The following is a 25,156-nucleotide window of genomic DNA, read 5'->3' as shown; positions in this document are numbered from 1 at the left end:
ACCTTCTCACACACAGCAAAAGCGGCCAGAGCCCAGGGAGCTAATGCCGAGGGGTCATCCTCACCTGAGGGAGAGGGTTCACGTCCCAGCCTCCCCTCCTTCCCGCAGGCAGTTCTTGGAGCTCTTACACAATCAAACCCTCCCCCCACCCCAGCAGTGATCTTGAGACTGTGCCCAAGGGAGGTTTTCTGCCCTCCCTCCCGCTGTGCCCTCCCTCCCACTTCACCCTCCCTCCTGCTTTCCGGCATCACCTTCCATTTAAGTGGCCTGCTCTTAAGGCCCCCTTGAGCTGTTTTCAGGGGAAATCAAACCAAAACCAAGATTGGGAAGGTAGGGATTTGCTGAAGGATCAGATCTGTGGGGAGAAGTGTGGGGTGTGGGGTGTGTGTGTGTGTGTGTGTGTGTGTGTGTGTGTGTGAACGAACGAGCGAACGAGCGAGGGAATAAGGGTGACCAGGGGGTTTGCCTGCGCACCTGGGGAAGGGGGCTGTCCTGGACAGTGATGGGGCGCATGGGGGTGGGCAGACTGGGAGTCTGGCAGGGTCTGACCCGGAGACTGAGCAGGTGCCAAGTGGAAATGGTGCATGGGCTTGGGGAGCGGTGTGTGCACGTACCTGGGACCAGACAGCATCAGTTAGGCTGCCCACCCGGCATCCAGAATTCAGCTGTGCCTTCCCGTTTAAGGAGCATCAACTGGCCCTCTCCTTCCTTCTTTCCCTCCCTTTCTCTCTTTCCTTTTTTTAAATCTATCTATCCATCTATCATCTATCTGTATCCATGTACAGTTTCTATATCTGTTTATCTGCTATCATCTGTCTATCCATCCATCCATTCTACCATTCACCCATCACTTGCCTCCCTTCACCCTTCTTCAGCATTCCTGTCCAGTTAGAGTCTTGTCCCTGCTTCAGCGCCCTAGGTGACAGGTGAGTCCCTCCTTCTTATGGATTCTGCCTAGAAGTTTCTGGTTGCTGAGACATGTTAGCCCAGGATGGCCCAGGGACTGTGCCTCTCTCCCATGTCCTCCCCAGGACTTGCTTTCACCTTCCGCCCGTCTGGGCAGAGGCACCGAGGAGCTGGGAGCCCTGCTCCCTGGCAGGCCAACCCCGAGTGCTGGGGAAGAATGGGGCCAGTCACCGCGGGGAGACGCCCCCCAGCTGTGGTATCCCTCCTCTTGGCTCCCCAGGCAAAGGCAGCTTTGTGCTCCCCGGGGACAAGGCCCGTCATTGAGGCAGGCCAAGGGCGGCTCTGGAAGAGGGACCAATGGCTAGAAAATAAAATTAGGCATTTCACAGAAAGGGAGCCCTGCGCCCGGGTCTCTGCAGGAGCTCAGTGTCCACCGTGAATGAGCCCTTCGCTCTGGGCTCCGGGCCGGGCTCCAATCCCCTGGGGATGTCGAAGCCCTGCCCTCTCCTGGGCTCCGTCTGAACAAGTGAACAAAGAGATGAAGTGGCCGGGGGATTGCTCCACTGTCTCCTGGCTGCTGGGGGGCTCCACACCTGCCTGTGGGTGGATGCACGTTCTGGAGGCTCCCCACCACTGTGTTCAGATGGGCCAGGAGGAGGCTGGCTTTGCCGAAAACTGGAGGGCATGTTAGTAAGGCAAAGGTGAGCGGAGCCCTGAGCCGAGGTGGTGGTGAGTGAAGGAGTCAAGGCTTGGCTTTTTGAATTCCTGCACATTTTCTAAACTTTTCCTTTTGCAATTGTTTTAAACTCATATGGAAACAACCCAGAGCCCCCCAGCTTCTGCCCACGGGAGCCTCATCCCTCTGAGTGCGCCAGCAGACCCCAGCAGACAGGCTGGGAAATCCTGCAGCTGTGCCCGTGCTACAGCTGGTGCTCCCAGCTTCCTGTGCACTGCGGTTTGGTGGTGGTTGCATGCAATGTTATTGCACTGAAAGCTTGGCCACAGTCAGGTGAGACTACTTCAGATAAAAGCATCTTTGGCTCCTGCGATGGCCCTGGCCCCGGGTGATTGAAGCTGGCACTTCCCGACTCTCTGCTGTGCTGCCCCCATGGTCGCTGTGCTGCCCCCATGGTCCCGGGGCTGGTGACAACATCCTCTCAACCCCCAGGCCCCTGCTTCCGTGGTCCCTACTGCGTAGAAAGACCAGGGCCAAAGAGATGGCTTGTCCTTTTCTGTCCCCTCCCCTTCTGGGGCCATTGTGACAACAGCACAGAAGGGTGACTTCATGAGCAGAAACTGGGCCACATCTGGACATCCTCATTCTGACTGGTGCACCTCTGGGGGCCTGATGCCCAGTAAGCTCACACCCTGAGGTGCTGGGGGTTAGGGCCCCAACACGAGTGTCGGGGACACACAGTTCAGTTCGCCACCGGTACTCCCCTCTGTCCCACAGAGGGAAGAGACCGTCCATCTCCTTCCTCTACTAGGACGCCCCTCAGTCGAGGAGACGTTGGCACAGTGATGGGGTGGTAAGCCTCAGGAGGCTCCTGGTGTGCTCGGGAGTCCGAGAAGGAAGTTATGTCTGCAGTGGAGACAGGGATGGGTGGAGGGAGCTGATGGGAAGGTCACGAAGGACATGGGATCAGTCTGTCAGGATCCTGGGGTGAGGTGACCTTAGGCACAGGACCTGGTGTGCGAGGTGGGCTTTGGGGCTGTTGTTGGCCGTCTGAACAGAATGGAAGTCAGTGTGTGGGTTTAGCAGAGCGAATGGTGTGGAATGGGCCCCCGTGCTGGGAGAGCAGCATTCTCAGGGAAGTGTGGTCTCTGCAAAAAATCCAGAAGCAAGTGCCCACACTCAAGGGCCTTTTTGTGGCCTCATTAGCAAGAAGAGGTACAGCTAAAGGCTGGCCCAGTGCTTCTCAAACTTGTCTGTGCACAGGGTGCCCCGGGCACGCTGTCGGCATGTGGATTCTGACTCATTGGCCTGGCCTGGGCTGGGGCCCGAGACTCTGCATTTCCAATGAGCTTCCAGGGCACAGGGCTGCTGGCCGGAGTGCTCTCGTCTTCAGTCCCTGCACCCTCACCCCCATGCAAGCTTGCTGCCAGCCTCTCTCCAGTGACAGGAGCCCAGAGTCCCTGCAGGACAGTGGAGGGCGGAGAGGGGACAGGAGCACTCATCCCGTCCTGTTGTCAAAGGCGGCTCCGTGGCAAGGGAGGGTGAGCCCAGGTGGCCAGCTTTTGCATTTTGGTCAAATCAGGATGTTTAAAAACAAAAAGACAATGATGAAGAAACAAAAGAAACAGCCAATGATCATTTCCTAAACGGAATTTCAGATCCAGTGAATCAGGAAAGCTACCCGCTCCATCAAGGTGCGTCTTCTAAGGTGGGCAGAGCCAAGAACGTTTCGTGGGGACTGGGGAATGTCACCACAGGCTGGCATGGACTGACAGGCTGAGGGTTGTGGGTGTGGCTGCACAAACCGGGACTCCCATGCCTTGGAGATGTCCTCATGCTCCCAGAAGCCACGTGCAGTCTGTGGCTACTCTGTCTTTTCCCGAGGGGAGCAGCCTGGGCTGAGCAGGGGCCGTGAGCCGGGGCGCCCTCCTGGCTGTCCCTCCCGCCCCCACCTTCATCCTCGGGGGCTGTGTCCACTCTGGCCTCTCATCTGTGTGCCCCTCACAGGCCTCAGGGAGCCTTGGGCACTGCCAACTCGGTTTCCCGTTGCCAGGATCTGTGGGGTTGAGCAGCAGAGCCGGGAGACCTAGGAGCACACTCCTTTTCCCCACGGGCCCTTACTGTCCGGTTGTGAAGAACACACCTCCTGTGTCCCTCCATGGCCCTTGCCTGTTGTGAGTGGACCTTGGATGACACGTGACTTAGGTCAACCATCGAGTCCATTCCAGGGTTCAGCTGGAGGTTTGGGAAAGAGGTATTTTCTGTCCACTACGAGGCACTGAGCTGGGAGGAGGTGAGCCTGGCATGGCTGTTGCCCTACCTGCCCAGGTGGGCCAGCCTGGGGACAGACCCAGCCTGAAGGCAAGCTGCGAGGGGATGAGAAGGCTGGTCTCCTGGAGGTGAGGCTGGCCCGGGTGCCGCGGTGTGTGTGAGGCGGGTGTGCCCAGGTGGGACTGCTCAAGACAAAGTGGCAGGTTCCCTTGGGGCTCTACCACTCGCAGGCCCGGGGAAGAAGCAAGGGCTTTGCCCCCATTGCAGGCCTGATGGCATCCAAGTACATGCCTCCCTCCCCCGCCATCGCGCTCTGTCCTTCCGAGCCTGGAGACCCCGGAGACCCCAGAAGACAACTCGCCTCCCTGCCTGTCTGCAGGTACTGCCTGATGACAGTTCCTGAAGGTTTTTGAAAGCAGAGCATCCTCACAGGACCATGGGAGTGGATGAGGGGATGAGAGGGACAACTGTGGGGGACCCGTTTCTGGAAGGACCTGTAGAACTCCCTGTGACGTACGGGGTGCCAGGGGCTCAGGCTTTCTTCATAAAAGTGGGGTTTTGCTTGGATGCTTTTCTGTTGCCTGGGTTTGCGCATCACGGGGGGCTCCGGAAGTCACCGTGAAAGGCATCCTGGGGAGCTGCTCGAACCTGGTTGATTGTAACAGTGAGACACCCAGGCTATAATTTATTGCCCCCCGTGGCTTTAGACAGTGGTTCTGTGAGCGGGGTAGCAGTTGCAGGTTAATGGATAACACGATTAATTATTTAGAACATGAAGACAGGAGATTCCTACCAAAGCGAAGACTTTGTAACAGATTAACGAAGAGGTTCCTACCTTGTCATTTTGAATTTTCCAGACAATGTTTTCTCCAAAACTACTCAACTGTATAAAGTTATTGGAAATGTCTAATTTTTACATTATTTCTTTGCTAGGTTGACCCACTCATGTTCTTGTTATTCTGTAGCTATTCTGTTCAAAGCTTTGGGTCTTCATTTTATCGCCTGTGAAATACATTCAGTGGACTTCATGAAGCCCATGGAAGGGTTTGTAGCCCAAGGGGACATTTTGAGGTTTTGAGTGGCTAGAATTGGACAGTGAGGGTTCATCTTATTTTGCAGAGGGACTCTGGCTGTGGTGGCCCGGGGAGCCCCAGAACCAGGTGTCCTACAGGGGGGTCCCAGCCCTTCCACTGGGGCTGGTTACTTCACCTCTGTGGCTCAGTGCCCTGTTTGGGACAATGAGGACAGTAACAGTGTTCACCTGGTGAAAGCCCGATGGAGAGGCAGCCTGGGGCCCCAGTCCCTTCTTCCCTTTTTGTCCCTTCCGCTCCTGCTCCCACTAACCCCTTGGACAGAGGAGCCCTGCGTTCCTGGAGGGAAAGGAGAGTGTTAGCGCCACACGCACCCACGTGCCTCACATACCCTGTCCAAAGTCGTGTTGCACGCCGTCCCGACTGCTGCCGGGCTTCCTGAATGCCGCAGTAAGGCTCAGGGTCTGAATCTAGGTCCCAGTCCACCCCTGCTGTGCGTGTGGCTGTCAGTGCACTTCCTCAGCTCCATTTCCTCATCTCTGAACTCCAGGGTTTGCGTTATTTTCGTTTCTGCCTTTCCTTCAAGGGCTGAAACCTTCTCCTGGCTTGTTTATGGGGGAGGTAGGCTGGGTGCCTTCCCGTCAGAAGCGCCTTCATCATATCAGTCAAGATGCTTTCAGCTTCACGTGGCTTTAGTGGCTTCTGAGAACCAAGCCACTCTCACTTCGCCGTGGAAGGTGTTTATTGGCTGACGGATGCCATTAGTCCAGGGAAGCTCTTCCTTCTTCCAGGGACCCTCACCGGCTTCAGGCTCCAGCCAGCCAACTCGGGGACATAAGAGAGTTTCTGTTTCCTATTAGTTCAAAATCAAAACAAGCCATAACTCCAGGGAACCATGTTTTGTCTGCCTGGAGGTGGTCAGCCTCTCTCAAGTCAGATGAACTAAGTGGGCCAGGGTGGGGACCCCAGGGGCTGCAACCAGAAAGGGAGTTGTGGCTGTCGAGTAGCAATGACAAGTCTATCTCAGAGTCTTCGTAAGTCTTCTTTCACAGGACCCCGTGTCTCCTTAACCAGCAAGAGGATGGCTTGGGACTGGAGAGCCCAGGGCCAGTGTGGGCTGGGGTGTGGGGAGAGGGAGCTGGAAGACTTGACCTTCTGGGGTTGAGGACACATCCGTGTCCCTGCCCCAGAACAAGCTTGCGCTGACCTTGGTGCTGAATGCGGAGTCTGTCCTCTCCTCAGCTCACGAGCATCCGTCACTGTCACGTCCTTTTGGCACCAATTAAAGAGGACACACTGGATTAGTAAAGTGATGGATTGGGTGCTCTGCATCCTGGGGGGAGGGGGAGAGAGCCACTCACTCTCCGAGTGTGGGCAGACCTGCCGCTTTGCCCCCGGGAGGATGACTTGGTCCTTCCCTCCTCCTGAAGACTTGCTAGTCCCTGGGAGAGCTCACGTCCCTCTGACTGCCAGCCCCGTGCTGAAATGACAAGCCATGATGTGTGGACGTTGAAGCTCCAGTTTCTCCAGCTCCACCAAGCTGAGCGTCGTCGACATAGGAGTACGATAAAGAATCAGATGATCTCCCCCCAGAGTTTACTATGTGTTGGGTAATTGTTCACTTGGTTGAGTTAATTTCTGAGTTTTATTTCTATGAGTTGGCCTCACATTTAAAAAAACAGACTAATGAGACTGAAATTTTATGGTAAGCATATGGAAAAGCAAATAGCAAATAACCCATCTATGAAATTGTTATAAAAGTTATTATAGCCATGATTAGAGCAAAATGACCCTATTTAACGCTTGACGGTTATAGAGATCCAGCTAAGACAGAGAAATGTATTTTTCTTAAAAGATGTTTCAAGGTGCACATTATAGTAGGGTCTCTCTCGTACACAGTCATGTGCATGAATGGTGGGAACTGGACAAAGGATCAACCACAGGCAGCAGCCTCGTGCCTTCTTTCTCTGAACACAGCACAGCAGGTCCTGAAGCAACGCCGTTTCGGTCAGCGTGATCTGTGTGCCGTTGCGTGCCCGCACGTGCCCGCGTGGGTGTCCTCCCACCGCCCGCAGATGTGCACGCTAGGGGAACCAGTGTGTCAGACTCGTCCCAGTGTGAGTGCGTGTGGGTGTGCGTGACCCAGTGATGGACGGAAGGGTGCCCCTTCCAGAGTGGGTCCCTTTTGTCTCCTGGGATGCCGGGAGAGGGTCCGGTCACCCACACTGGAGCTGAACTGGAGTAAGCAGGTTGGAAAAGAATTTTACTTGTCTTCATGAATCTTTCCTAAATGGATGTATAACTCACATTGATTTCAATGTTTAATATTAGGAGCGTTTTGGGAGATTATTTGGAAGTTTGGTGGTGTTTCTATGACCATGAATGAGCTGTAGGAGATTAACTCTTGTTTTTGTCCGTTAACCTGTGGTCAAATTGGCTTCTATGTCGTTTTCCTTAAAGTTGCTGTTTCCAAGAAGCTATTGGTGATGTGAAGTGAGAACTAACTTCATGTATTTCTTGTAAATTAGGGGCTCAATTAGACAAGATGGCTTTTGTGGTACTATAATGGATATTTGAAGTTTTGTTTACTTTGTTTATTTTTATTTGGGTTTAAAGAATTTCTCTGTACTTCAACCTATTAAAAAGCATCGCTCTGTTAGAATCAAAGTTAGAAGTGCTTATTCCTATTACAAACTCAGATGCCAGTGCAAATTGATTGTTTTGAAGAGTTTTTACAGTTCACGACTCAGTAATATTTAATAGTACAACATTTCTTGTAGGATAGAAGTGCCACCAATAAACTGCAGTACCTTCCGTTACAAGATACAAATTGCCCCCTAAGCGCCGATCATTATTTACCTTCACATGTTAAAAATAAGAAGCAAAATCCTCCTAATGTGGCTTTCCACATTGCCTTTGTCTGCAGTGAGAACATGCTTTTATGCGTCAGCTTTCATTTGATCGACTTGAGTTTTTCAGAGGTTTTATTGCGCACTTGCTAACTGGCAGATTTCCAGTTTTTTCAGTGTTGAAAGTCACGTGGTATTTTCCTGTATACTGAGTATTTCCCCTGGAGGTCAAAGGTAAATTTGGCGCACATGTCAAAGTATAGTTGAATAATTTATAGATATACACCTCTTTTTTATGGGTATAGAAATATATAGGGGCAGGGGAGGAATTTCCTTTTGGAAAGCGAGCGTACAAAAGTCGCACTAGGAAGAGGGAGATACGTCAGGCTCTGGGTACAGAGTAGGACTCACAGTGCAAAACGTGGAGCAGTTTTCAGCCGCATTTTCTAAGACAGGGATGGCGGAAACCCGTGTTTCAGCTCTGAAACATGGAAAACAAAGAGACATTTAAACATCGAGAGAGTCATCAATTCAAATACCAACTGGGGGGAATTCCAAGTGGGTGTGCCTGGTTCTGCCTGCATTTTTCTCTAAAATTAATAAAGTGTGTGCATTATATTGGCACGCACCTAACATTTACATAAAAAGTAGCAGCTAGGAAGATGCTAAGTTCTTGGGGAAGAAAATGAATGTAGAAAGCTGTTCTCTGTCTTTTGCACTGTGTTGATTTTTCCTGTGGGAGTAAAAATTAATTTTAAAAAGCCAATTGAAAGCAACTTCTACCATTAAAGAGAGATGCTTGTTTTAAAATGGGATCTCATTCAATGCAAATTAAAATGAGATACCATTTCCACACATCAGACCGGCAAAAGTAAAAGCATATAATCCTGGCGAGGGTTGGCGAAGTTTGGAGAAATGGAAGCTTTATGCACCGCCCATGTTAGCGTAAGAGGGTGCGACCACTTTGGAGAGCGATATGGTGTCTCTACCGGATTCAAATCACTGCAGTCCCGCGATACCTATCCAGGCCGTCGCCCTGGAGAAAATCACACCCAGGGGAAACCCAAGGGTGCTTCTCATAGCAGGGATTCAACAGCAAAACTCGGGCGAGGCCATCGCCTTGGAAGGGAGGCAGGCAGGCAGGCAGGCAGCTGCCCTTCAGTTGCTGCAGGCTTTGCCTCTGCACAAGGTGGGACTTGGGACTGGGCTCCTGGGGTTGCCCTGGGGCTTAACTCCATCTGTGATGTTTGCTGCTTCAACAAAATGAACACCCGTCTGCACAGCTGTGTCCAGAGGTTAGGCTTCGCCCCTTCTGGCTGCTGGTTACATATGTTTACTTTCTGTGCGTGTGCATTACTTTAAAAAATCGACCCGTTCCGGTCACATCTTTAAAGCAGTGCAGTTGTTTTTTTACATCAGAGGCTAGAATACACCAAGCCACGGGAGTGTGTAGTGAATTATGAACTATTGTATTGCCTCCATAATTGGTCACCAAAATATCCTGCCAGTATGTATTAATCAGTAAAAAATACAAAAATAGGTATTTAAAAAATTAAAAACACCATGTTATACTGTCGTTACAAACTAGCCATATAAACTTAGGGAAGGAAATTTGGTTGTGTTTGGCAAAAATTACGGATGCAGTTATCCTCAGAACCAGCAATCCCATTTCTGGAAATCTATCCCAAAATACCTTGGCAAATTATAAAACAGCACATACGCGAGGCTATTCAATTTCTCATTCTGTCGGTGACAACCCACGTTCCCGAAGAGTGGATTGGTGGGATAAACAATGGTATGCCCACACGTGGGGGAGGGCTTGCACGCTCCCCCGCTGCGTGCATGCACTCCAGGAGGCACCGTCGAGTGGGGGAAACAGCAACGGGTGGACGTGTTGGTGGTGCCCTGCCGCTTGTGTGAGGAGGAGGGAGGAGGTGTGCATGCGCATGCGCATTGTGTACTTACTGTCCAAAAGCCACACTGGAAACATAAAGCAAAAACTAAGAGAAATGCTCGTGGACAGGAAAGGGAGCCCACAGGGTAGAGCCCAGACCTAAAATGGAGATGTCTGTGACCGCACTTTATTACATGACCTTGAGTTTTTGAAACGTGTAACTATTTTACATATTCAAAGAGTTAAGTGAAAAAAGGGACAAACTGAAACAGATAGGGAAACTGAACCTCAGTTGGTAGCTTAACATTGGAGAGAGAATTTCTTCCAGCGACTTTACCACCCAGTATTGTCACTGCCCGTCCCTACTGGAGAGTAGTTTAAGGACACACACATGTAAATAACACAAGGAAACCCAAAACCCCATTCATTAGTGGTCTGAGCTATAGTATTGATATTGTTACTTTGACATTGTTCTATGAATGATTTTGGAGAGAGCAAATAGGAATATAGTAATGTTAGGAATCACGATTGCTTAACCTTAAATTTGGATTGGAAATAACGGTCTAAATTCATGATATTCTTTGCTCTTAAAAATGTTTACTGTAGACTCTGTCCACTGAAAAGGCCTAGAAGCAGCAATATAGCAACAGACACACAACTGCCCAGATTTCACGCACCAGACACCACTTCCGGTAGCCGGGGAGCAGAGTGCCTCCCCAGTCATTTCTCCCCATTGGAGAAATGAGTGATGCCTAGTTGGGAAGAGTTTATTAGGCTAAAAAGCAAGGACAGTATCCAAAATTAACGGGGTTATGTCAAAAGAATATAGGAATTACATTGAATGATTTCCTGATGGGTAAGAGGCACTACTTGCATGCCAAACAGAGTGACGACCAGGACTGATTGAAAGATGTCAGAGTTATAAGAAGGAATGCCTTCAACGTATTTTCAAAATAATTGGTCACCATTATATATTGCTAGGCTACCAGCTCATATTACATATATATGTATTGCAAACTTACAGTTATAATTATTACTTTACGTGAATTTACGTCTTTTAAAGAAGCTAAGAGAATAAAGGTTAGTAACTGTACAGTTAGAGCTTGTTATATTAACTGCCTTTTTTAAAATTTACCATTTCTGGTTCTGTTCATTTGTTCCTGTGAATGCAAGTTGCCATCTGGTGTGAGTCCTTACCCCAAACGCAGCTTTGTGCCCACACACTCTCTTTGTATCGTTACTGTCACACACAGTACATTTCTGTATTTTATCGGCCCAGTACTACACGTGTGTACATATGTGTTTGTGTCCTCTTAGGCCAGCAGCATCGGACTCGTTGTCACCGGGGCCACATCAGCCTCGTGGTGGCCTTCAAAGGGCCGAATGTCATGTTAGGACTGTACAAACGTTAACTGCTCCTTAACTAGGGGCAAGGAGCTCGGCGCTGCCGCGGGGTAGAAACAAGGCAGAGGGCCGGATTCGGCCCACGGGCCTTGTGTTTGCCACCTGTGTCTTAGGCAGTTGGTTTGTAAATCAGTTAACAGAAGAAAGCAGAAGTAACACACATTCATGCTTTTATAATCACATAATTACTCGTGTGGGTGTTGTGTGTGTGCGTGTGTAGATTTAAATGACTGTCTAATGTCACTTGCTTTCAGCCTGAAAATCTTTCCTCGCATTTCTTATAAGGCAGGTCTGCCAACAACAAATTCTGTTTTATTTATGTGGGGATGTCTTTAATTCAGCTTCACTTTGGGAAGATAGTTTTGCTGGATATTAGATTCTCGGTTGACGGCTTTGTCTTCGATCAGTTTGAATATGGCACCCACTGCCACCTTGAAGGCTGACTGTTTCGGATGGGAAGCTGTTTGTCTTCTCGGGTTTCCCTTCTGTGTGACTGGTCATCATCTCTTCTTACTTTCAAGATTTTCTGTGTCTTTCTCTTTCAACATCTGTGTCTGGATTTGGATCTCATGGGATTTATCCTGTTTGGAGCCCATGAAGCTCCTTGGACATGTAAATTAAGTCAAATTTGGGGAGTTCTGGCCATTGTTTCTTCCACCGTTCTTTCTGCTCTTTCCTCTGTACTTTCTGGTTCTCCCTTGATTCACGTTTGTTGCTGCACTTGAAGCACTTGAAGGTGACCCAAAATTTGCTGAGCCTGTTTATTTTTCTCAATTTTTAAAAATTCTTTATCTCTCTGTTCTTCAGATTGAATGATCTCTCATCAAGTTTGGTGATTATTCTGCAAGTCCAAAGTTCCTGCTGATCCCCTCTAGTGACTTTTTCATTTTAGTTATTGTAATTTTCAACTCCAAAATTTCCATTAGGCTTTTAAAAAGTAATTTCTATCTCTTTATTGGTAGTCTCTCTCTGATAAGCCATTGTTATTATACCTCCCAATTCCTCTTTCAGAATGGTTTCTTTTATCCCTGGCTGGTGGGTTCAGTGGATTGAGTGACGGCCTGTGATCCAAAGGGTTGCTGGTTCGATTCCCAGTCAGGGCACATGCCTGGGTTGCGGGCCAGGTCCCTGGTAGTGGGTACTCAAGAGACAACCACACATTGATGTTTCTCTCCCTCTCTTTCTATTTCTCTTCCCCTCTCTAAAAATAAACAAATAAAATCTTTAAAAAAGAATGGTTTCTTTCAGTTCTTTGGACATATTTATAATAGTTGCTTTGAGATCTTTGATAAGCCTGACATTTGAGCTGTTTCATAGACAGTTTCTGTTGTCTGCTTTTTTCCTTATGAATTGGTCATATTTTCCTGTTTACACATTTTATTTTACAGCAACACTGGATATTGATTTTTCCCTTCCCTTGCACTTAACTGTTTTCTTGTTCACGTTTTGTGACTTAGATTGGCGATTTTATGGTTTTCTCCCCCGACAGTGTGGTGCCCTTGGTGTGAAGTCTCAGAAGTTACAGCTTTGGAGGTGCACAGAGTCACCCTGAGGTGGTGGAGGTTTTCGCTGGTCTCTCTTCCTAATTTCTCTGTCAATCTGTTTGCCTCTGTTGCTATTCTGCCAAGCTGTTAGGCTCCATTACCTGCCAGCCAATTGCTCTGCAATTGTCAAAATGTCTAGGGGCTTAAATTCCTCCACAGCCTGATTCGATGAAGTTTGGTTCCTTTGCAAAGTTATTTTTTGAGGCCAAGGCCAAGAGGGCTATTCTTAGCTGTCTCTTTTGTTGATAAATTAGCTGACCTACTCTTTAGCTTATGGCTATCACGGATCTACCAGCCTCCTACGCCGGTCTTCAGGTTCACCAATCATTTCCAATGCTCTTCCCAGTCTGTAATTCAGCCCACATAAGGAATGGCTCATTTCCAACACTGTGCCTTTCATTGTAGCATTTCCACGTGGATCATTGTTGTATTTTCTATGTATCTCAGTTCTCCATCCCTTCAGACACATTGCTCACCTGTCACACACCATTCTTTAGAACTTTTATCATAGTTATTTTAAAGTCCCTATCTATCATTTTAATAGCGAGGCTATTTCGGGGTCTTCTCCTGTTTCCTCTTGATCCTGGAACATTTTATTGCCTTTTCATGCATCTTATATAATTTTTTTACTACATGTCAGAAATTTTGTATCATGTACCAGTATGTTCCTCTTCATTCAGGCTATCAGAGCAGAGCCTTGAGTCAATCTTGCCTGTTGTTGAACTGAGTCTGGGCTTAAAAAAATATATATAGATATAGATATAGATAGATATAGTTATATCACTATATATTGCTATATATTGCTATATACCACTATATATACATATATATGTATGTGTGTGTGTATATATATATGTGTGTGTGTGTGTGTGTGTATATATATACTTTGATTCAGCTCACTACTAGCTTCCAGTGTTTTCAAAGCAGGGTCGGGGTTTTCCCTCAGCATGGCGTGGGCTCTGAGCCCTGAGGGGTCTCTTTGTGCTTTGCATCTTTGGTACCAGCTTTCCGACCCCTGAGAGTTCTTCCTCCACGTTGCAGCCTGGCCAGAAGGTGTAGGGGTCAGAGAGTATGTTCCATGGAAGAGCCCGTCTCCCTGCTTCTCTGCTTCCAGACTTTGCAACTTTCTTACACCTGGCGAAAGCTGGCAACGCCTCAAAGGGGCTTCCTCCAGCTCTCCCCTGCGACCCAGATGTCATCAGCTGAAAACCTGGAGTGTCCAGGATGGATTTCTGTTGAGCTGCATCCTCGGCCCCCCACCTTCTGAGGGCTGCTGCCTTTCACTTGGGCACTTCGTGTCTTAGGGGTTGTTTGGTTTTGCTGCTTTACCTGTGGGGAGGAGTCGCCAGTGGGGAAAAACTCTCTGTGGCTGGGGCTGCCCACATTGTACTGTGTCACCTGGCCATCAGAAAGTAATTAACACAGCAGCACATTTCTCCTTCCTATACTTCCCTCTCCACTCCACCAGGGGTGAGAGCAGTCAGCTGCCACGCTCCTTAAATAATACTTTTCGTCACTATTTCCACTCCAGATTTCATGCCGATGTTAGTCATATGCAAGCACTGCATATCCACAGTAAGGGCAGCGTTCTCTTGGAGAGTGAGTTGTTTTATGAAGCGTCTATAATTTAGTCTTTTTTTTTTTTTTTTTTTTGTAAAAGGGGGAAACTACAAAAGTCATTGCCTTTGCTGTTAAAGTTACAGAAGGGGAATCAGATCATCTCTTCCCTTCCGGAAAAAGCGTTTTTCTTTTTTAATCCTCACTGGAGGGCATGCTCATTGATTTTAGAGAGGGGAAGGGAGGTAGGGATGGGGGGGGGAAGAGAGAGAGGCATGAAGAGAGACAGACAGATACCAATTGGTTGTTCCCTCTATGTGCTCTGACCAGGGATGGAACCTGCAACCTTTTGGTGTAAGGGATGTTGCTCCAACCAACTGAGCCCACTGCCAGGGTGACTTTTTCAATATTTTGATGGACAAGGAAGAGGAAGTGGCAGCTTGAATGTCTATTTGATGGAACCTCTTCCTACTGTGGCCCTCATTTTCCTGATGTCAAATTTCAAAACTGTAAAGCAGGCGGTGGCTTGTCCCAGTGTTCAAGCCCCTCATTCCCTGATTACGAAAGAACACCGGGTTCAGGGCCGGGATCCTCTGCGGCAGCAGGTGCCACGACTGCGCTCTGACCTGAGGAAGTCTGAGCGAGAGGGAGTGCGCCCTTCCGGCGGGACTATTGTTTTATTGCTGTGTGATCGGGTGTGAGGTCCCAAAGTCATTCCCTGTGTCAGGACAAGTCCAAGTGGCCGTTTCTGTCACCATGCTCCCTGGGCAGCTTCCAGGGTCCCCACGTCAGGGCTTTGTTCTCTGGTTCCCGGGGTTGCAGCATGTGTCAGCCAATATGTTTGGCCGAATCTTCTGAACCACGTTGGAAGCGTGTCCAGCTTGACCTTCCATGGGGCACTCTTTCTGTGGCCAAAGAAGCCATCACGTGTCATTTCCAACACGCTTGTGGCCCTGGCTCCCTGGGACTCCACGCTGTCCACCGAGCAACAGACCTGCTTCTCCCTGGGAGTTGTCAGGCTGTCTAATCAGATGGAAATCTGGCCTGTATGCACGACTGGCTTTGGCAGTCAGATGATGCAAAAAACCCATTCGGCCCTGGCTTCCCCTGCCCACATGGTGACCGGTGGCCACCGTCCTGCATGCTCTGGACCCGTTGTCTCCTGGTTGGATGGCTTTGGGTTGAATCCGCTTCTTGTGACCCCTGGAGAAGGGAACTGTGGTGGTTGCTATACTCGGCGCTGCCTGGGAGACTCTTTGGAGACATCAGCGTGTACCCCAGGGCTTTCTGTGTGCGTCTGCAGACAGTCATCACTCACTCTCTCATTCATTCCTTCCCTCACCCCACTGCATGGCGCATCGGCCGGGTTCCAGGCTTTGTGCATGGTGCTGCGGTTATGGGGGTAACAGGAGACAGTCCCACCCCACAGGGGCTTGCAGTCTAGAGGGAGAGACAGACACTGAAGGAGAAATGACACACGGAGTGTGTGGAGCAGCTCAGGGGACAGTTGGACACAGCAGGGAGACCTGACTGCGCCTGAGGCAGGGGCCAGCTAAGCTGGTTTCCCTGGGGAAGCAGCCTTTCCACGGAGGACCCCCCCACCTCCCCAGAGGAGTGACATTCCCAGAGGAGGAGCGAGAGGGGGGAGATGAGAGAAGGAGGGAGATCTGTGTGCGAAGGGGTGTGGACTTTATACCAAAAACCAGGGGAAAGAAGTCGGAGGGTGTCAAGTCGGGGAGTTCAATGATTAGATCTGCATCTTGAAGGGAACCCTCTGCAGAAGGGGCTGGTGGGAAGGGGGGCCTGTTTGAACACCCAAGCAGGAGGTTCTGGGGGCCTGCCTGGGGCTGGGGGTGCAGAGTAGGGTGGGGGATTTGGAGTAACCAGAGTGATTTAGGAGGCAAACTTCGTGTGGCTCAGTGGCAGAACTGACAGGAGGGAGGAGAGCATATGAGAGTCCTGGGGCCGCCACAACATAGCAGACACGTACTGCCTCACAGTCCCGGAACCTGGGAGCGTGACATCCAGGTGTGGACAGGGCCGTGTCCCCTCCACAGGGTGCAGGAAAGAGTCCCTCCTGCCGCCTCAGCTCCCGGTGGCTGCTGGCCTTCCTGGCTCATTGCTGTGTTACTGTGATCTCTGCTGCTGTCTTCATGGGCTGCTCCCTGGGAGTGGCTCTGTGTTCTCTCCTCTTCTGAGACGGACACGTCATTGGATTTAGGGCCCACTGTAACTCAGGGTGACCTCACTGTAACTTATCTAAGTACATCTGCAGAGGCTCCATTTCAAAATAAGGCCTCATCGTGAGCTTCCATCAGTCATGACCTTTGGGGACACGTTTGCGCCCTCCGCCTGGAGACCAGAGGGGTTAAGGGTGGTTCCAGGGTTCCTGCTCGAGCACTGGGTAGACGTGTAGGACAGGTGGATACTGGCACAGAGCCACCCGGGCCACTGGACCAGGGACACATGTTGGTGCGTGCACAGGCAATATGACCGAACCTAGTAAATAAAAGCCTCAGGTCTCCTGAGGTTAACCTTCTCTCTCCCCCACCCCCCTCTGCCCCAACAAATGACCCTTTTTAAGTGAAAGCTGTTCTGTAAAACTGATGTGTAGACCATTGGCTCGGCTCAGCAAACAAAGGTTGTATACTTTCAACAGCATGATGGCCACTGAGCCCTCCCCCTGCGCCACGCCCGAGGCCGTGCAGCGGGGGCCTGGCTCTGGGCCCTGCTGACTTGGGCTTGGAGCACCGACTGGCCCCATTCTGCAGCCGTGTGGCCACGGGGACGCCTCTAAGCGCCTCTGAGCATCATTGGGACACGGAGATATAAATGGTGAGGACTGGGGTGTAGAAAGGATCGCATGATTTTGGAAGTGCCCCATGAAGAGCCCGTCTGGGTTTTGTTTCGTTTTGGCTTTTCACACAGGAAGTAGGTGTAAGGATCGCATTTTATCTTCTACCAATACCACGATTATACGGGGCTTGGAGCAACGTTACTCTTTAGCAGAAATTATTAACAGGTCCTTGCAGGAACCTTACTCTTTATTACAAATTATTAACAGGTGCTTGTGTTCCGGTGCAGCTGCTTCGCCTCCTCAACACCCAGGAGAGAACAGCCCCACTGAACTGTAGGTTCTTATTTACCAAGGAAACACTGTTTGGTAGTCTGGGCCACTGGGGGTGGGTGGATAAATGATAAAATAAGAAAAAGATACATCCTTTCCCCCCTACCCTGCCCCAAAGAGAACAAGGAAGGGAGAAGCCCACAAAGGAGGCCAAGGACCAGAACGTCCAATGCTGGCAGGTGTCAGAAGTGCGGCCACCTTCCTCCCTCCAGCAGCGCACCTCCGTGGCCCGGCTCATCGCACCAGTGCTTCCTTCACTGTTAAATCCAAGCAGCCCATTCTCCGGTACAGTCCTGCCGGCTCGCATCCCCCTGTGATCTTGCCCCCAGCCCCCCTCTTCCTTGGCTGCTAGCCATGCCCCAGCACAGTGTCCTCACTGACCTAGCCTGGACACCTGGATCTCAGCCTTGACCTGCAGCCTGCGTCTCCAGCCTCCGAGCATCCCTCTCCCTCTCCTGGTGCTGAGGAGCTGGCCCCTGTTGATGGCACAAATCACCTGATCAGCTTTTATCCTCTTTCCCAGCCTCAGCCAGGGCCAAAGGGCTGCTTGCCCATCCTCCCGTGCATCCCAATATCGCAAAGCCCGTGAAGACCTTGGCTCACGTCTCACCCCCACCCCCACCCCACGCCGTCTTCCACGCGTCAGCGCCCGGAACCCACCCTTCTCCGCGAAGCCTCTGCCCTCATTCATCGGGGGGACAGAGTGCCCCATTCACCATCGCAGTCCGGATGCAGGCGCCTCTAGGCCACCCTGCGTCCTTGGCTCTCACACCTGCGTTATGTGCAGGCGCTCTGCCTCCCACCCCGAGAGCAGAACGCGCTTCTTCTGCACCTGGCTCACTTTGTTTTATTTTGTAATCAAATAAAAGGATTCATTTCAAGCAGTCTAAATTGAGGGTTCACTTCCAAAATTGCAGGCATAAGCAATGTTTCCATAGAACACACACTTCGGTAAAACTTACTTGCCGGGTCTCTTTCTGCTGGATGTTTTCCCCGCTTCAATGTGCTCAGTGTGACTCCCGGGGAAGCAGGAAAGCCTTCGTAACACGTGGGCCCTCTCCGTTTGGGGTTCTTTCTCCAGCGAAGGTTCTGACACGGGAATTGAAGATGTTGAAATGCTCTAAGTCTGTGGAAAAATACTGCAGAATCGCCACGCCGAAGGGGTGTGCTCATTTACAGCGCCACACAAGGCTGCGTGGCTCCACCGCACCCCACGGGGATGGGCAGACAGGACAGAAAAGCCCGCTGGCCCTGGAGACGCTGAGTGACCAGCGGCCGTCCAAGGAGGTGAATTCTCCGTGGGGCACGGAGTCGTGTCTTTTCCCCAGCGGATAATCTGCTCGGAAGCAGAAATGAGAAAGGTGGGTGATGGGGCGCGGACAGGCGGGTCCCGGGAGTGATGGAGTCCCTCGTGCTAGCTGGCCACACGGACCAGGTGGGGGTGGGGCGGGCCGAACTGCTCGGAAATGAAGGGGAGGCGGGGGAGTGGCAGAGGCCGGCCCCAGGTGGGAAGATGGCAGGTCTGGGCGGAGGGAGACGCGGGGCGCCATTGTCTGCTCGCCTCTCGGAGCCTCTGTTCCCCACCTCTAACATGGGGGACAAAGAGAATGAGCACCTCTCATGGGCGCGTGCAGTCCTTGATAAGACAGCCTGGGCACAGGGACATGACAAGCAGTCGGGGATGTGGCTCTCGTTTTCCTGGGCGGTGGGCGCGGTTAAGACCTGGACTCTGGGAGCCCATTCACTGCGGCTTCGGCAGGGGGCTTGACCTCGCTGAGCTTCCGTTTCCTCACCGGGACTTCAGGGAGGGCGAGGGCGCGGGCGCGTGCGCGTGCCCCCGGGACGGCAGGAGTACGTGGCACGTGAAGACGGGAAAGATGCGCGGGGGTGGGCACGTGGGGGTGGGCACGTGAAGACATGAAGGTACTTGGGGGCAGGCACAAGATGCGAAGGCACATGGGGCGGGGCATGTGAAAACGTGCAGATACAGGGACAGGCACATGAAGATGTAAAGGTACGTGGGAGCAGGCACGCGGCAGTGCGCACATGGCGGCGGGCACGTGAAGACGTAAAGGTACGTGGGAGCAGGCACGCGGCAGTGCGCACATGGCGGCGGGCACGTGAAGACGTAAAGGTACGTGGGAGCAGGCACGCGGCAGTGCGCACATGGCGGCGGGCACGTGAAGACGTAAAGGTACGTGGGGGCAGGCACGTGAAGACCTGTAGATACGTGGGGGCGGGCGTGTAGCGGTGCGCGTGTGACGCGGGGTTGTGGGCAGCTGCGTCCTGTGGCCCTTGTCACACCCAGCTCAGCCTGCGGTCCTCGGCTCCCTCGTCGTGCACCTTGCAGTCCAGAGGGGCTTCTCCTCTCCCGCTCCGCCATCCCTGCTCCTCAACCCCGCGTCCCCCCTATTCTCCCACACCGTGTGAGTGGATCCAGGTGGCTGGCACGGACGTGGGGAGTTAGGCGGAGGCCGCTTGGGCTCCAGGCCCAAGGTGAGCGTGGGTCACTAGACTGTCACCGTGGGCTTGGCGAGGACGGGGTGAAGCCGAGGTCCTGGCGGCTGACCCGAGGACTCACCGCGGGTCAGACCGGTCTGTCGCTGCATGTTGTGAGGTGTCGGGGGGGCACCCCACGTCTCCCCAGCATCCAAAGCAGTGTGGTTTATGGGTTTAAGTGAACGTAGGGTTTTCTGGGACAATGCCGACTACTCGTCACCTCACGATTTGTGTGTCGGGGGCAGGAGTGTTCCCAAGTAGGTCAGACCTCCCTTCCACCTGCTGCCTGGGCGGAGCCTCTCTGGGCCTCAGTTTCCCGCTCTGCAGAACGCGGACGGACTCTCTCCCTCCGGGGCGAGCCCGGTCCGACCTGATGGTGGAAATGCCGGGCGGAGCGGTAGCTCCGGAGTTTCTGGGGGAGAAATCCGACGATGGACCGGGGCGCAAACGCCCCCTTCGGGGAGCTTGGCGCCTGCTGAGGGCGTCTCCGCGGGAGGCCCCGTCCCGGCGTGGTGGGAGCGGAGCGCAGGCCGTCCCTGGAGCTCGTCTCCACCCGCGGGAAGGACCTGGGCCCCTCCGGGTGCTCAGCGCAACCGCCTGTTAGTGCGAGAGCTTCGCGAGTCCTCCCGGCCGGGCTGAGCCTGGACAGCCTGCCGCCCGCGTGCGGAGCGCCGTCTGAGGCGCGGAGAGGTGGGGCCCCTTCCCTGCGTTTGCGCAGCCCCTAGGGCGGTGGGGGCGGCTCTCAGACCCGGGCCTCAGGCCCGCACTGTCGCGGGCTCCGCGGGCTCTGCGAGGAGGGGCGGTCCGCCCCCGGGACGTCTGCGGCGTCGGGTGCTGCCAGCCCCAGCCGTTCGGGTCGCCGACGGGCGGCGGGAGGGGAGTGTGCGGAGCGGGGGAGAGGGCGCCGAGGCGGAGAACGCTGCCCCGGGCGCCCCCTGGCGGGTGGCCCCTGGGTGACCCGTGCTCCTGCCCCTGAGCCGACCACAGGCACCTGGAGTACATGGGACTGGGGGGGGGGGGGGCCTACGGGCCTGACCTCGCCGTCTGCCTCTGCGGATCCTGGGCCTGAGACAGCAGGTGCGGTGAGGGGCCGTCCGCACACTGGGTTCTGAGCTTGGGGTCAGGACCCCGTTCTCCCGCTGCGGTCCCTTGGGCCTTAGCTCCGGGCAGCCGCCCTGCTTGCGACTGCAGCACCCACCCCACGACTGCGGGGCCGAGGTGCCCTCTCCCCGAGGGGGCACAGGGGAGTGGAGCACCCTTGTACTTAACGGACTTTTCCTGAGGCCAGGGGGGTTAGGGCTTTGATTCCAGCAGTTTCTGCCAGGCTCCGTCCAGCTGCTGGTCTGCGGCTCTGAGCAGAGCTGGGGCTCTGTGGGGTGTCAGTCCCCTGGGCTCACTCCTCAGGCCTTGGGTGGCTCTCCTCACCTCCACCCCAGCCCTGCGCTCCTGCAACGTCTATACTTAAAAACGTTTACAGATAATAACGGTGTTCAGCCCCGAAAGGCAGACAGGAGCTTCCCGACAATTGCAGTTCTGGGCAGGGCTGGGGTGGTTCCCGCAGCTCTTCGAGCCCTGAGCGCCCAAGGGGCTCTTTGCCAGACTCGACCTCTGGGGGGAGGTTTGCGGAGATAGGGTGTAGGGTCCCCCAGGACGCAGACCGTCTTGGAATGATGAGGACCTTCGTGCTGAACCCTTCCTTCATCATAAGGTACGTGGAATTCTTCCAGGCCCCTCTCTCTGGGTGAGGGAGGGGAGGGGATATCCTTTGAGGGTCTTTTGGGGGCCTCTTAAAGGCAGAGGCCTTGCAGATGTTCACAGCAGCAGCGCTGGCAGAAGGAGAATGGCCTTTTCCCGTCTTGAATCAAATGGCCACAGTGGGGCCTGGGGTGAGGAGTAGGACCTTCCCCTGCCTCTAGTCTCTGGGATAGGGGGCGGTGGGAGGGGGAGCCAGAAGCCCAGAAAAAGTCTTTGTTTTCAGGTGAATGTTATTTTAACCTATTACTCCATGTTAAAAATAAAAATTCCACCTGGATGCTCCTTAATCGCCAGTTTGTAAGGTGATTCCCGGGACTCAATAGGTTGTCGTCACTGTGCCTTTGACTGCATGGGGTCTTACTCTAAAGCCAGGTTTGTAAAAACTCGAAGTTGGGGAGGTCTCCGGCAGCAGAGGTTGAAGCCTTCATTTAGTGTCTGGAAGGAACTCGAGTCTCAGGTCATTATCCCTTGGGAGTCTTCACCACAGACTCCTGGTTTGGGGGTGGGGAGGGGTGTACATTCGGACCTTCCTCTGATTTTTGCCTTTAGGATCACTGGTGGAGTTTTAGTTCTGAAAAATGCTTTGCAAGTGGGGGGTGGACATCTGCAGGTGGGGCCGAAGAGGCAGATGGGGAAGCTGCTTCTGGGGGTTAGCATGGGCCACTTGAGCTTCTAGGAAGCAAGATTGGTTTTGGACCGGACGGCGCCTGGCTGTGTTTCTGAGCTGCTTGTGCTGGACCGAGAGGGAACGGTGATTCTGGATCACAGGGAATCGGGGAGGGGCAGTTGTCTGAACGCCAGGTCCCTTCCGTTGAAATGTTTGCTCGAGTCTCAAGGGGAAAGGACAGGTGGTCACTTAGCAAACAGCCCTTCTGTGGAGTGTCCTTGTCCTGTTATTTTTCGAGGATGAGTGACAGGATTATGCATATGCCCCATTAAAAAAAAAAAACAGTGTGCTTGTTGTCCATTCAGAAATAACCAGGGTATATTGTCTCCCTGAGGAGAGGAGCAGGGACAGTTGTCCTGCAGCCATCGTTATAGTTGTCACCTACGTGCCACCATGACGGGAGCAAACATTTCCAGCAAGACAGTCTGCAAATTGGCTGCCGTTTAATTTTCACGATTTTCCCCAGGCCAACTAAAATCTGTCCCACGGGTGACCTTCCATCCTTCATCCCTCAGCCACACCCATTGGGAGCTCAGCTGTTTGTGGTTCTCTGTCTACAAAGAATAGAGATTCCCCCTAGCCCCATGTTTTTGGTTGCTAATCAGTTGAGCCCCAAGTCCATATTATTGACCAGAAGCCTGTGACTTTGTGGGATTTTTCATCACATTGTTGTTACATAAGGCAGGAGCTTTGCTTGCGGGGTGACTGATCATAAGGCATGCACGCAGAACATTCTATTTTTAAACTATGAAATGTCTTCCTCAGGAGGAACCTGCTCACTCCTGCCTCCCCTGGAGTCCTAGGCTTTGCACGCCTAAGGTTGTGGCACGCAGACACGTGACCTAGGGACCACGTCTGGGAGCTGAGGTGTGGCCGCGGGCAGCTTTTTCCTGGTCCTGGGCTTGCTGAGCCCGGCCCTGGGTGCTGAGCTGTGTGCTGCTATTTTTAGCGCCCTGTCTTGCCCCTGGATCTTGACATAATTTGACATGTCATAGCTGAATCTTGTCTGCTTGCAGAGGCCCCGCCATCTGTGTTTTGGGGGCAGAAACAGTCCTCCCCAGAGCACATCCCATTGTCATTACTCAGGCAGGAAGTTGAGAGATTACCAGTTAACTCCTAAAGGTGCAGGCAAAATAGAATCTCTTCTCTCCTGTGTATGCTGATGCCCCCAGTGGGCCCTGGGCAGCTGGGGGGGAGGGACATTCCTCCCTGGGCTGCTGGCCCTCAGGGTTGGAGAACCTGCCTCAGCGTCCCCTGGGATCACAGGCCCACCCTTGGGGTTTCTGATTCTGCAGGTCTGGGGTCCGAGTGAGAACTTGCATCTCCAATGTGTCCCTAGGGGCTGCCGCTGGCCCGCCCCGCTCCTGCAGTCCCTGTGCAGGATCAGTAAAACTCGGGGGTAGAAGATGGTCTGAGTATTGGGGGTCAGCTCAGATGTCTTCAGGAGGTGGAGGGGAGGTTTCTGGTGGGTTGTGTGTTGTGTCCATGTGGTTGAAGGTGAATTTCATTAGAAGAGAAATTTGAAATTTGGATAAAACCTTTACTTAATAATAGGGGCTGGGTATTTCTTAGGTTGTCAAAGTCCTTATTCTTAATGGTGTGACATGTGACCGTGTTGCTTCAGTGGGATGAAGGCTCCACCCTTCAGAGGTGAAGTCTCTCTGCTTCAGATGCCTGCCAGTGAGACCGGAGAGCAGGCCAGTCTATAAGAAGAGGTGTGTGCACCCGTGACGCCCAGCGGGCGGAAGAGTGACAGTTGCGAGCCCTGGGTGTTACACTATCAACACGTTTCTGCAAGTTCGAAAGTCGTGTGGCATTAAAGATGCTTACGGGGCTTCGGGTGCAGATTTCCTCTCCGCGCGTGATACAAGTGAGGGAATCAACGCACCGTGCGGGTTTAGGGCTGAGCCCCGGTGTGTTCTGCATGGCATGCGGACACACAGCTCTGGTGTGCTGTCGGTCATCGGCAGGGACAGTGCTCCCATGTGGTTATGCCCCTGGCCCGTGTGCCTGAGGGCTGGTCTCACTGCTCCTGGTATAACATTCTCTCCTGGAGCTGGGTTTAAAAGTTTGTGGATTCTTCCCTGGCTGGTGTGGCTCAGTGGATTGAGCATCGACCTGTGAACTGAAAGGTCACCAGTTCGATTCCCAGTCAGGGCACACGCCTGGGTTGCGGGCCAGGTCCTCAGTTGGGGTCGCACGAGAGGCAGCCACACATTGATGTTTCTCTCCCTCTCTTTCTTCATTCCTTCCCCCTCTGTCTAAAAGTAAGTAAAATCTAAAATAAATTGTGTTTTCTTTTCTGAAGTATAAGCTCCCTGCTTCCTGTGAATTAAGTCCTTAGTTAACAGAATTCCACCTGTGCAGGACCTGGAGCATGGCAGGAGAACCTCCTAGAACCTGCCTGGGGACGAGAGGAGGCTGGACCAGGTACCAGCCAGAGTCCTGCTCCCGGAGGGGTGTGTGACCGGAGTGGAGGCTGCAGGGCTCACATTTAGGGGAATCGCACTCCAGTGTGTGGGATTGGGCACCGTGCCCCGCCCCCTGGCAGCAACACGTGTGGGCATGGCACACTGGTCTGGAAGTCACTGCTGAGCCCAGCCAGAGACGCTGGTCCCAGCCAGAGACGGCCACTGGAAGGGCGGTGGACGTAGGTGAGGGTAGAAGGTGGAGCCAGTGGCGTCAGCTGAGGGGCAAGGACAGGAAAGGGAAGGGACAGCGGACCATAGGGTGGCTCTCAGAATTTTATCCAGGCAGGCCTGGGTAGAGTAGGTTAAGGGGGACAGAAGGTCAGTTTTGGCCACGTTGAGCTTGATGTATCTGTCAGATGTCCTTGTGGATAGATGGGCTGCTGGCTACAGGAGGCTGGCACCTGGCGAGGGGGTGGGGTGCACACAGGCGGTCTGGGGTGCTGCATCCACACTCCTGACCACCACCCAGGAGGACGAGGAGGAGCCCAAGGAGGGCCCCAAGGAG

General features: G+C 52.8%; 1 protein-coding gene across 5 annotated transcripts in view; it reads left to right on the top strand.

The window, feature by feature from the left end:
* PHACTR3 (phosphatase and actin regulator 3) overlaps nucleotides 1-25,156 on the top strand; it is a 129,156-nt gene that overhangs the window by 27,179 nt on the left and 76,821 nt on the right. The window contains exon 1 of one of the 5 annotated variants that reach the window (XM_045194685.3): nucleotides 3,860-4,232. The exons of 3 other annotated variants lie outside the window; for them this stretch is intronic. The gene's annotated coding sequence lies outside the window, so the exon portion shown is untranslated. Of the gene's footprint in view, nucleotides 1-3,859; nucleotides 4,233-25,156 lie in introns of those variants that run through there. One more of the 5 variants, XM_045194686.2, reaches the window with a different exon arrangement.

The sequence above is a fragment of the Desmodus rotundus genome, chromosome 6 (assembly GCF_022682495.2).
Source record: "Desmodus rotundus isolate HL8 chromosome 6, HLdesRot8A.1, whole genome shotgun sequence".
Taxonomy (NCBI): Eukaryota; Metazoa; Chordata; class Mammalia; order Chiroptera; family Phyllostomidae; genus Desmodus; species Desmodus rotundus.
The sequence above is the reverse complement of the archived record's forward strand: the minus strand, read 5'-3'. Positions and strand labels throughout refer to the sequence as shown.